We start from the raw sequence: 13974 nt of genomic DNA on the forward strand, positions 1-13974 counted from the left end.
TTCTCACTAAGGAAAACAGTTTCCCGTTTTCACTAGAGGGTAGTGAAATCGTTAAAATAGTGGGAGTGAGATTCATAAAATAAATTTCGCCTATTTTATGTCTTAGTAAATTAATTAAACAATCATCGATAATTGTCTGTTTCATCTCAGTAATCCACATGTTTCTATTCTCCAACAAAACAAACTTATTGGCGCAAACAATACAGAATGATTCCATAAGTTAAGATTGTCCTAAGTTCGGAAAAGATTTTCTAAGTGTTAGAAAATGCGTCTCCGAAAAACAGCCCTGGCTGATGTAACTGCCGAAAGGTTGGCCGAACTAGAGAAATGGTTGGACCATGATCTCAAGGCCAAATTTTACATGCAAAATTGGACAAGTCTAAACAAGTTTGCCATCACTGCAAGAAACCCGGTCATTGGAAACGTAACTGCAAGGAATACCTCGAGCAGTTGCGAACTGCATGTTGGAAAACTGGCGTTCAGATCAATCACGATTGATACCCGGTGCAGCGGAAGTTTAAAAATTTTATTATGGAACAATTCCATAGTGTGGGTATCAACCGTTTAACGATTAAATTATAAGTGTGTGTAAAATTAAATAACAATTATAAAATTTTACCTTCAATCTCGAAGCGAGATTATTGGACTCCAACAGATTTCTCTGCTCTTGTTGTCTCTCCCAGGAACTGATGAACTCCTTCAATCAGGTCCACGAATGGAGGTTTGATCCCTCTGATAGATTGCACTAGAAAATCTATCAGAAGTTTTCTGCGAAGAGAATAAACGAATTTGATTCGCTATTCCAGACTGCAATTCAAAATCACAGACCGGAATTTCTCAGACAGAGAGAGGGAGGGTGTTCGGCCGAAATATTTGAGAGAGAGGCTAGGGTTTCGAAATTTTTCTCTCAAAATTATGACCTGTTGTGTGTAATTTCTGTACTGCAATAACTTATTTATAATGCAGGCCACTAACACCTTAGGGCCCATTAGTCATAAGTTGAGGCCCGACAAGCAAAGCCCGCATGTTCAGAAATTAATATAAAATTCATCGTGAATCCAATTGATAAACCGATTTTACCAATATGCACAGAAACCATTTCTGCACATTTTAAAGTCAAGATAAATTTTCCTGAATCCGAATTCAGTGGTTTCCAAAAATGTACATCCCTATGTCATTTGAGGAAATCCTACTCCCTTACTCTTATTTAAGAAGTCCAACTTCTTTATTCATTAAATTTAACTCTTTAAATTTAACTATCTCAACGGGGATTAAAACTCCATTACACTGTGTGACCCTCAATGGTTCAGGGATACAGCTAGCCATGGGCTCACAACTCCTTGTGACTCGGAACAACGATTTCTGACTTGCCCAACGAATCATGGTAAAGCGCCTAGCAACATCGCCCCATGATTCCCTAGGTATCACTGATAGTGCCTACAAGAACCAGTAGATTTTGGTTAGCGTACAGTACGGTCCCTTCATCCATATATCCCGATCGAATCAACAACCATTGGTATATTGAGAGTCGCTCAAGATTCGATAACTATGCAATACATCTTGAAGATCAAATTAGTGACATCGCATGTGCTACTAAGAAACCATTTCTTAAATCACATCAAGTACTCTGGCCAGAGATTCGTCACACTAATATCTCCTCAGATCGCATAGGATATCCACACTCGCAAGTATGTGGTGAATCCTTGACAACAATGCATCGACTCCTATATGTGTTGTAACTGTACCCAATCCCGACACCTAATGACCCCCATAGAGTCGGTAAACGAGTCAAAGCACAGTACTAGCATATAGAGTCTCCATGATGTTTCAAGTAGTAAGGACTAATGGTGTACAACCAAAACCGTGGACTTTATCCACTCGATAAGTGATAACCACTTGGAAAGTCCGGATAGGGTAGTTCGATTATTCATCCTATGAATATCCATTTGCATGCTTCGAACATCTCCATGTTCCCTACCAATGAAACGTGGTACTCCGCATCGCAAAGCTAGTCTCAAACTCGAGCGATCCTTATCCTTATTATCGGACGGCTCAATCGACTAGGAACAGTTTAGAATATACAGTGATTATAAGATGTATTTCATGATAGACATCCCCATGTTCTACCACATCTTACATACACTATAGTATATTCAAGGTCTTTATCAAAACAACAATAGTATATCACAATATAACAATATGAAGAAAGATAAAGTCATTGCCATTAATAAAAGTGTAAATTACATTAAACAAAAGATCGTTTGTACAAAGAGTCATCAAAGCCCATAGCCATAAGTTGGCTCACTGGGCACCCACTCTTTCAATCTCCCACTTGCCCTATAGCCAACTAGTCATACTACGTAGACCCATTGCTTCGCGATGTTTGTCAAACAAAGGTCTTGGCAAGGGCTTAGTAAGCGGATCAGCGATATTGTCTGCAGAGGCCACTCGTTCGACAGTGATGTCTCCTCTTTCCACAATCTCCCGGATGATGTGGTATTTCCTCAGTACGTGTTTGGATCTTTGATGAGACCTTGGTTCCTTTGCTTGAGCAACGGCACCCGTGTTGTCACAGTACACCGGGACTGGACCAACAAATTCAGGAATGACGCCCAACTCTTGGACGAACTTCCTCATCCAAACGGCCTCTTTAGCAGCAGCTGATGCTGCAATGTATTCAGCCTCAGTGGTGGAATCCGCTGTGGTGTCCTGCTTGGAACTCTTCCAAGAGACAGCACCGCCATTGAGCATGAACACAAATCCAGAGGTTGACTTCGAGTCATCCACGTCACTTTGGAAGCTAGAGTCGGTATAGCCTTCCAATTTCAGATCTCGTCCTCCATATACCATGAACATATTCTTAGTCCTTCGTAAGTACTTAAGAATGTCCTTCACGGCTTTCCAATGCATTTGACCAGGATTAGCCTGATATCTGCTCGTGACACTCAGAGCAAATGCTACATCCGGTCTGGTAGATATCATCCCATACATGATACTACCTATAGCTGACGCATATGGTACATGTGTCATATTCTCTATCTCTGCATCAGTCTTGGGACACATAGACTTGGATAAAGAAACTCCATGACACATGGGTAGATGTCCTCTCTTGGACCCATCCATTGAAAACCGTTTCAATATGGTGTCGATGTAGGTTGATTGAGTGAGTCCTATCATTCTCTTAGATCTATCTCTATAGATCTGTATCCCAAGAATGTAGGATGCCTCACCCAAATCCTTCATCGAGAATCTACCTGATAACCATATCTTTGTTGACTGCAACATCCCTACATCATTCCCAATGAGTAGGATGTCATCAACATAAAGTACTAAGAATGTCACAGCATCCTTAACTACTTTCTTGTACATGCACGGTTCCTCCCGGTTCTTGATGAAACCAAAATCTTTTATTGTTTCATCAAATTTCTGGTTCCAACTTCTTGATGCTTGTTTTAGACCATAAATTGATCTCTGAAGCTTGCATACCTTATGCTCGCTTCCCATGGATGTGAACCCCTCTGGCTGCTTCATATAGATTTCTTCCTTAATGTCTCCATTAAGAAAAGCAGTCTTCACATCCATTTGCCATATCTCATAGTCATACCATGCAGCTATGGCAATAAGGATTCTTATGGACTTGAACATTGCAACTGGTGAAAAGGTTTCATCATAGTCAACTCCTTGTCTTTGAGTGTAACCTTTCGCCACCAATCGCGCCTTGTAGGTCAATACCTTACCATCAGGCCCAAGCTTTCTCTTGTAGATCCATTTACACCCTATTGGAACAATTCCATCAGGAGGATCTACTAAATACCAAACTTGGTTTGTATGCATTGAATCCAATTCAGACTGCATAGCTTCAAGCCATAAATTTGAATCCGCATAAGAAATTGCTTCCTTGAAGTTTCTTGGATCACATCCAATGTCGGGTTCATCTTGATCCCCTTCAAGAAGAAGACCATATCGAACAGGAGGTCTAGAAGTCATCTCGGATCTTCTAGGTTCAGGCGTGTCCAGTAATGGTTCCTGAGGCGTAGGATCGTTATTTTGTATTTCGGGTTCTTCTCGAACTTCTTCGAGTTCCATCATCTCGCCTTTCTTATCCAATAAGAACTCCTTCTCCAAGAAGGTGGCATTCCTAGAAACAAACACCTTTGTTTCAGCAGGATAATAGAAATAATATCCGATTGAATTCTTCGGATACCCTACAAAATAACATAAGCTGGATCGACTATCCAACTTATCTCCCACTGTCTGCTTCACGTAAGCAGGACATCCCCAAATCCTTAAGTACGAATACTTAGGAGTTTTGCCATTCCATAACTCGTATGGTGTTTTGTCCACTGCTTTAGTGTGGACGTTGTTCAACAAAAATACCGCCGTTTCAAGCGCATAGCCCCAAAACGAAGGTGGAAGCTCAGTGAAGCTCATCATGGATCGAACCATGTCCAACAAAGTTCGATTACGACGCTCCGATACAGCATTAAGCTGTGGTGTCATAGGAGGAGTCCACTGAGAGAGAATCCCATTCTCTTTTAGATAGTCCAAAAAAACGGTACTTAAGTATTCTCCACCTCGATCCGATCGAAGTGCTTTAATACTTTTACCTAGCTTATTTTCTACTTCAGCCTTGAATTCTTTGAACTTTTCAAATGCTTCATACTTATATTTCATTAAATATAAATACCCATACCTTGAATAATCATCAGTAAAGGTAATGAAGTAGGTGTGGCCATGTTGAGTCCCAACTCTAAATGGACCACAAACATCTGTATGGATCAAATCCAACAGATTTTGACTACGCTCAGGTTTCCCCTTAAAAGGAGATTTAGTCATTTTCCCTTTTAGGCAGGATTCACAAGTAAGTAGAGAGTTAATATCAGACATATCAAACATGCCCTCTCCCACTAGCTTGTTCATCCTCCTTGAGGAAATATGACCTAGTCTAGCGTGCCAAAGGTTTGCCGGGTTTTGACTATCGATTTTCCTTTTGTTTGTTGTCGCCGGTTTATCAACATAATTTATTGGAACGTCTTTTAGTTTTAAGTTGTATAGATCGTTTTCAAGTTGTCCATTTCCAATCAAACATTCATTCTTGTAAATATTGCAAATCCCATTCACAAAATTGCAAGAATAACCATCTCTATCTAGCATAGAAACAGAAATAATGTTTTTAATTAAATCCGGAACAAATAAAACATCTCTTAAAAATAACTTAAAACCGTTCTGCAAAATTAAACAAACATCTCCAATGGCTGTAGCTTCAACTCTGGAACCATTCCCGAGCCTCAGCTGGGTCTCACCCATTCTAAGCCTGCGACTTCTTGTCATCACTTGCAAATCATTGCAAATGTGAGATCCACATCCGGTATCCAATACCCAAGAAGTAGTATTAAGTGAAATGTTTATTTCAATATAGAACATACCCTTTGCAGTTCCCAACTGCTCTAGATATTCCTTGCAGTTGCGCTTCCAATGACCGGGCTTCTTGCAGTAATGGCAAACATCCTTGGATTTTCCATTGTTTGAAGCCTTTGTCTTGTGCTTCTTCTCGGGTTCGACTTTCTTGGGTGGGGTAGAACGTTTCTTACCCTTCGTACTTGGCCCCTTCTTAGCAGAAGATGAGGAGCCCACCAAGAAAGCTGGTTTATCCTTCTTTAGTGTGGATTCATATGTCACAAGCATATTGACCATCTCTTCAAGGGTGGCTTCTATCTTGTTCATATTAAAATTTACCACAAATCCGTCAAACGAAGAAGGAAGAGACAGAAGCAGTAAATCCACGTTGAGTTCATGCTCCAACACCAAATCAAGAGTTGCTAACTTCTGTATGAGCCAAATCACTCGTACCCCATGATCACGGACCGAAGTCCCTTCACGCATGCGACACGTCATTAGCTCCTTAACAGTAGCGAACCTTTCAGCCCTAGATTGAGCCCCAAAAAGTTCCTTGAGTTGAGCGTGAATGTCAGCAGCATTCACGGTGTCCTCAAATCGCCTCTGGAGTTCATCAGACATCGAGGCTTGCATATAGCATTTGGTCTTGATGTCATGGTCCCACCATGCATCAAGTTTGGCCAATTCCTCCGGACTTACGTCAGCTGGTGCTTCCTTCGGAGGTGATTTCTCTAACACGTAGAGCATCTTCTCTGAAGTCAAGACAATCTTCAACTTCCGAAACCATTCCGTATAGTTTGCGCCAGTCAACTTGTTTTGTTCGAGGATCAAGAATAATGGATTATGCGAATTCATTGTATGAAATACTGAAAAGAAAAACAGACATATATCAATGATTGTTTAAGAAATTTACTAAGACATAAAATAGGCGAATTTAATTTTATGAATCTCACTCCCACTATTTTAACGATTTCACTACCCTCTAGTGAAAGCGGGAAACTTTTTCCTTAGTGAGAACATGGAGTCCAATTGACAAACTTATGGTCCCGAATAATATCAGCCAACCATAATTCTCAAAAGGTAGAGCCCAATTGCTTCCAAAGCAACCCCCATGTATTTACCTCATGTCCAATAAGGGCCCAATAATATGACGCCGTTTATAGTGACATGTCAAGATGACCCATCAATATCAAGTTGTGATGGACGGTCGCCATGTGGATCCCCCAATAATATGAGCCGATCCCATGGGAGTTCCACCCAACTTACAACATGTGTCGATCCAATGTACAGCTTTCCGACGGACGGGCCCCCCCAATAATATGAGCCGGACCGTATCCGCGGGTAGCATCACATACATTGACCGTTGATGGAAGGTAGGAACATTTAAACAAATTCAAATTTCCTTTATTTATCTTGATATCAATTTTAAATCATATTTAAAATGAGGGATTTTTAATTATGAAAATTTGTCTCATCATTTTTCAATTTATTGTATGCTTGCCGGATTCATACAATTATGTCTAAAACATGCATACAATCATAATATCATATATTATATATAGGATGATCGATTCCATTTCTAATTGACTCGTGGTTGCCAATCACGAGTCTTAGTCCAATCCCAGGTAATATGCAGTATGCAATGCAATCCTATTACATTAGCTTCCAATTTACATTTCTTCGTCTTTATTGTCTGCTGGGCCCACCATCTTCAAATCTTGATCTCCCACTAAATCTAATGTATTTACAATAAATAGCAATGACAAGTAGGGGATACATTTTAGGGGTGGGAACGGGCCATAAACCAAGCCCACTTTTATTACATATGACATTCATATTGGGCCATAAACCAGGCCCATTAATAAAACCAACAACAATAAAACAAATGTAAATTCCTAACATACACCTACAAAATTGGTCATGGCAATCGATCATCCTTATCCAATAACATTTAATTCAAAATTAATTTATTGGATATCATGCATATGGCAATTTAAATTTAAACAGGATAAAATCATATTTTATATATAAAATCATATTTTACATATAAAATCATATTTTACCTTTTATTAAATAAAATCATATTTTATCTACAGAATCTAATTTTATAGATAAAATCATATTTTACTTAATATATACATAAGATCAAATCTTATCATCAATTGTACCAAAAATAATTGATTTCAAAATTCAATTTAAGGATAAAATATTAAAATTTTCCAAAAATTCAAATTTATCCAAAAATCAATTTTAAAATTTTCGGACTCAAACAATTCGATCCGATGCCTCGTGAACCAATCAAAAACAATTTTTGACCGGACCAAAAATAAAATTTTAACACATTAAAATTAATTTAAATAAAAAAATAATTTTTCCCGCGGGCCGCCCGGGACACTCCCGGGCCGGTCCGCACCCGTGGGCGCGGGCCGGGGCAGCCCGGCTGCCCCTTTAGGGCAGCGACAATCGCTGCCCTGGCGGCGCCTGGCGCTGCCCTGGGCGGCGCCGAGCGTCGCCCCTGGGCGGTGCCGTGCGCCGCCCTGGGCAGTGCCGAGCGCCGCCCTGGCGGCGACGTGCGCCGCTGTGGGCAGCGACCGTCGCTGCCCCACCGGGCAGCGATCCAATCGCTGCCCGGGTTTTGCCCGAAAAATTTTTTATTTTTTTTTTATTTAAAATATTTATTTTGTTTTTAAAAAAAAAAAAAAACAAGACTCAAAAATTTTTGTACAATCGATTAATTTAATCGTTTGATCTGAGCAACCTGGCTCTGATACCACTGTTGGAAAACTGGCGTTCAGATCAATCACGATTGATACACGGTGCAGCGGAAGTTTAAAAATTTTATTATGGAACAATTCCATAGTGTGGGTATCAACCGTTTAACGATTAAATTATAAGTGTGTGTAAAATTAAATAACAATTATTAAATTTTACCTTCAATCTCGAAGCGAGATTATTGGACTCCAACAGATTTCTCTGCTCTTGTTGTCTCTCCCAGGAACTGATGAACTCCTTCAATCAGGTCCACGAATGGAGGTTTAATCCCTCTGATAGATTGCACTAGAAAATCTATCAGAAGTTTTCTGCGAAGAGAATAAACGAATTTGATTCGCTATTCCAGACTGCAATTCAAAATCACAGACCGGAATTTCTCAGACCGAAATATTTGAGAGAGAGGCTAGGGTTTCGAAATTTTTCTCTCAAAATTATGACCTGTTGTGTGTAATTTCTGTACTGCAATAACTTATTTATAATGCAGGCCACTAACACCTTAGGGCCCATTAGTCATAAGTTGAGGCCCGACAAGCAAAGCCCGCATGTTCAGAAATTAATATAAAATTCATCGTGACTCCAATTGATAAACCGATTTTACCAATGTGCACAGAAACCATTTCTGCACATTTTAAAGTCTAGATAAATTTTCCTGAATCCGAATTCAGTGGTTTCCAAAAATGTACATCCCTATGTCATTTTAGGAAATCCTACTCCCTTACTCTTATTTAAGAAGTCCAACTTCTTTATTCATTAAATTTAACTCTTTAAATTTAACTATCTCAACGGGGATTAAAACTCCATTACACTGTGTGACCCTCAATGGTCCAGGGATACAGCTAGCCATGGGCTCACAACTCCTTGTGACTCGGAACAACGATTTCCGACTTGCCCAACGAATCATGGTAAAGCGCCTAGCAACATCGCCCCATGATTCCCTAGGTATCACTGATAGTGCCTACAAGAACCAGTAGATTTTGGTTAGCGTACAGTACGGTCCCTTCATCCATATATCCCGATCGAATCAACAACCATTGGTATATCGAGAGTCGCTCAAGATTCGATAACTATGCAATACATCTTGAAGATCAAATTAGTGACATCGCATGTGCTACTAAGAAACCATTTCTTAAATCACATCAAGTACTCTGGCCAGAGATTCGTCACACTAATATCTCCTCAGATCGCATAGGATATCCACACTCGCAAGTATGTGGTGAATCCTTGACAACAATGCATCGACTCCTATATGTGTTGTAACTGTACCCAATCCCGACACCTGATGACCCCCATAGAGTCGGTAAACGAGTCAAAGCACAGTACTAGCATATAGAGTCTCCATGATGTTTCAAGTAGTAAGGACTAATGGTGTACAACCAAAACCGTGGACTTTATCCACTCGATAAGTGATAACCACTTGGAAAGTCCGGATAGGGTAGTTCGATTATTCATCCTATGAATATCCATTTGCATGCTTCGAACATCTCCATGTTCCCTACCAATGAAACGTGGTACTCCGCATCGCAAAGCTAGTCTCAAACTCGAGCGATCCTTATCCTTATTATCGGACGGCTCAATCGACTAGGAACAGTTTAGAATATACAGTGACTATAAGATGTATTTCATGATAGACATCCCCATGTTCTACCACATCTTACATACACTATAGTATATTCAAGGTCTTTATCAAAACAACAATAGTATATCACAATATAACAATATGAAGAAAGATAAAGTCATTGCCATTAATAAAAGTGTAAATTACATTAAACAAAAGATCGTTTGTACAAAGAGTCATCAAAGCCCATAGCCACAAGTTGGCTCACTGGGCACCCACTCTTTCAATGCAAAGGGTATGTTTTACATTGAAATAAATGTTTTTCTTAATACTACTTCTTGGGTATTGGATACCAGATGTAGATCTTATATTTGCAATGAGTTGCAAATGATGACAAGAAGTAATAAGCTTAGAATGGGTGAGACCCAGCTGAGGCTCGGAAATGGTTTCAGAGTTGAAGCTAAAGCTGTGGGAGATATTTATTTAATTTTGCAGAACGGTTTTAAGTTACTTTTGAGAGATGTTTTATTTGTTCCGGATTTAATTAAAAACATTATTTCTGTTTCTATGCTTGATAAGAGATGGTTATTCTTGCAATTTTGTGAATGGGATTTGCAATATTTACAAGAATGAATGTTTGATTGGAAATGGACAACTTGAAAACGATCTATACAACTTAAAACTAAAAGACGTTCCAATAAATTATGTTGATAAACCGGCAACAACAAACAAAAGGAAAATCGATAGTCAAAACCCGGCAAACCTTTGACATGCTAGGCTAGGTCATATTTCCTCAAGGAGGATGAACAAACTAGTGGGAGAGGGCATGTTTGATATGTCTGATATTAACTCTCTATCTACTTGTGAGTCCTGCCTGAAAGGAAAAATGACTAAATCTCTTTTTAAGGGGAAACCTGAGCGTAGTCAAAATCTGTTGGATTTGATCCATACAGATGTTTGTGGTCCATTTAGAGTTGGTACTCAATATGGCCACACCTACTTCATTACCTTTACAGATGATTATTCGAGGTATGGGTATTTATATTTAATGAAATATAAGTCAGAAGCATTTGAAAAGTTCAAAGAATTCAAGGCTGAAGTAGAAAACAAGCTAGGTAAAAGTATTAAAGCACTTCGATCGGATCGAGGTGGAGAATACTTAAGTACCGAGTTTTTGGACTATCTAAAAGAGAATGGGATTCTCTCTCAGTGGACTCCTCCTATGACACCACAACTTAATGGTGTATCGAAGCGTCGTAATCGAACTTTGTTGGACATGGTTCGATCCATGATGAGCTTCACTGAGCTTCCACCTTCATTTTGGGGCTATGCGCTTGAAACGGCGGTATTGTTGTTGAACAACGTCCACACTAAAGCAGTGGACAAAACACCATACGAGTTATGGAATGGCAAAGCTCCTAAGTATTCGTACTTGAGGATTTGGGGATGTCCTGCTTACGTGAAGCGGACAGTGGGAGATAAGTTGGATAGTCGATCCAGCTTATGTTATTTTGTAGGGTATCCGAAGAATTCAATCGGATATTATTTCTATTATCCTGCTGAAACAAAGGTGTTTGTTTCAAGGAATGCCACCTTCTTGGAGAAGGAGTTCTTATTGGATAAGAAAGGCGAGATGATGGAACTCGAAGAAATTCGAGAAGAACCCGAAATACAAAATAACGATCCTACACCTCAGGAACCATTGCTGGACACGCCTATACCTAGAAGATCCGAGAGGACTTCTAGACCTCCTATTCGATATGGTCTTCTTCTTGAAGGGGATCAAGATGAACCCGATGTTGGATGTGATCCAAGAAACATCAAGGAAGCAATTTCTGATGCGGATTCAAATTTATGGCTTGAAGTTATGCAGTCGGAAATAGATTCGATGCATACAAACCAAGTTTGGTCTTTAGTAGATCCTCCCGATGGAATTGTTCCAATAGGGTGTAAATGGATCTACAAAAGAAAACTTGAGCCTGATGGTAAGGTATTGACCTACAAGGCGCGATTGGTGGCAAAAGGTTATACTCAAAGACAAGGAGTTGACTATGATGAAACCTTTTCACCAGTTGCAATGTTCAAGTCCATAAGAATCCTTGTTGCCATAGCTGCATGGTATGACTATGAGATATGGCAAATGGATGTGAAGACTGCTTTTCTTAATGGAGACATTAAGGAAGAAATCTATATGAAGAAGCCTGAGGGGTACACATCCATGGGAAGCGAGCATAAGGTATGCAAGCTTCAGAGATCAATTTATGGTCTAAAACAAGCATCAAGAAGTTGGAACCAGAAATTTGATGAAACAATAAAAGATTTTGGTTTCATCAAGAATCCGGAGGAACCATGCGTGTACAAGAAAGTAGTTAAGGATGCTGTGACATTCTTAGTACTTTATGTTGATGACATCCTACTCATTGGGAATGATTTAGGGATGTTGCAGTCAACAAAGATATAGTTATCAGGTAGATTCTCGATGAAGGATTTGGGTGAGGCATCCTATATTCTTGGGATACAGATCTATAGAGATAGATCTAAGAGAATGATAGGACTCACTCAATCAACCTACATCGACACCATATTGAAACGGTTTTCAATGGATGGGTCCAAGAGAGGACATCTACCCATGTGTCATGGAGTTTCTCTATCCAAGTCTATGTGTCCCAAGACTGATGAAGAGATAGAGAAAATGACACATGTACCATATGCGTCAGCCATAGGTAGTATCATGTATGGGATGATATCTACCAGACCGGATGTAGCATTTGCTCTGAGTGTCACGAGCAGATATCAAGCTAATCCCGGTCAAATGAATTGGAAAGCCGTGAAGGACATTCTTAAGTACTTACGAAGGACTAAGAATATGTTCATGGTATATGGAGGAAGATAACTAAAATTGGAAGGCTATACCAACTCTATCTTCCAAAGTGACGTGGATGACTCGAAGTCAACCTCTGGATTTGTGTTCATGCTCAATGGAGGTGCTGTCTCGTGGAAGAGTTCCAAGCAGGACACCACAACGGATTCCACCACTGAAGCAAAATACATTGCAGCATCAGCTGCTGCTAAAGAGGCCGTTTGGATGAGGAATTTCGTCCAAGAGTTGGGCGTCATTCCTGCAGTTGTTGGTCCAGTCCCGGTGTACTGTGACAACACGGGTGCCGTTGCTCAGGCAAAGGAACCAAGGTCTCATCAAATATCCAAACACGTACTGAGGAAATACCACATCATCCGGGAGATTTTGGAAAAAGGAGACATCACTGTCGAAAGAGTGGCCTCTGCAGACAATATCGCTGATCCACTTACTAAGCCCTTCCCAGGACCATTATTTGACAAACATCGCGAAGCAATGGGTCTACGTAGTATGACTAGTTGGCTATAGGGCAAGTGGGAGATTGAAAGAGTGGGTGCCCGGTGAGCCAACTTGTGGCTAAGGGCTTTGATGACTCTTTGTATAAACAATCTTTTGTTTAATATAATTTACACTTTTATTAATGGCAATGACTTTATCTTTCTTCATATTGTTATATTGTGATATACTATTGTTGTTTTGATAAAGACCTTGAATACACTATAGTGTATGTAAGATGTGGTAGAACATGGGGATGTCTATCATGAAACACATCTTATAGTCACTGTATATTCTAAACTGTTCCTAGTCGATTGAGCCGTCCGATAATAAGGATAAGGATCGCTCGAGTTTGAGACTAGCTTTTGCGATGCAGAGTACCACGTTTCATTGGTAAGGAACATAGAGATGTTCGAAGCATGCAAAGGGATATTCATATGATGAATGATCGAACTACCCTATCCGGACTTTCCAAGTGGTTATCACTTATCGAGTGGATAAAGTCCGCGGTTTTGGTTGTACACCATTAGTCCTTACTACTTGAAACATCATTGAGACTCTATATGCTAGTACTGTGCTTTGACTCGTTTACCGACTCTATTGGGGTCATCAGGTGTCGGGATTGGGTACAGTTACAACACATATAGGAGTCGATGCTTTGTTGTCAAGGATTCACCACATACTTGCGAGTGTGGATATCCTATGCGATCTGAGGAGATATTAGTGTGACGAATCTCTGGCCAGAGTACATGATGTGATTTAAGAAATGGTTTCTTAGTAGCACATGCGATGTCACTATTTGATCTTCAAGATGTATTGCATAGTTATCGAATCTCGAGCGACTATCAGTGATACCTAGGGAATTATGGGGCGATGTTGCTAGACGCTCTTACCATGA

This window comes from Henckelia pumila, chromosome 3, assembly GCF_033568475.1.
Source record: "Henckelia pumila isolate YLH828 chromosome 3, ASM3356847v2, whole genome shotgun sequence".
Taxonomy (NCBI): domain Eukaryota; kingdom Viridiplantae; phylum Streptophyta; class Magnoliopsida; order Lamiales; family Gesneriaceae; genus Henckelia; species Henckelia pumila.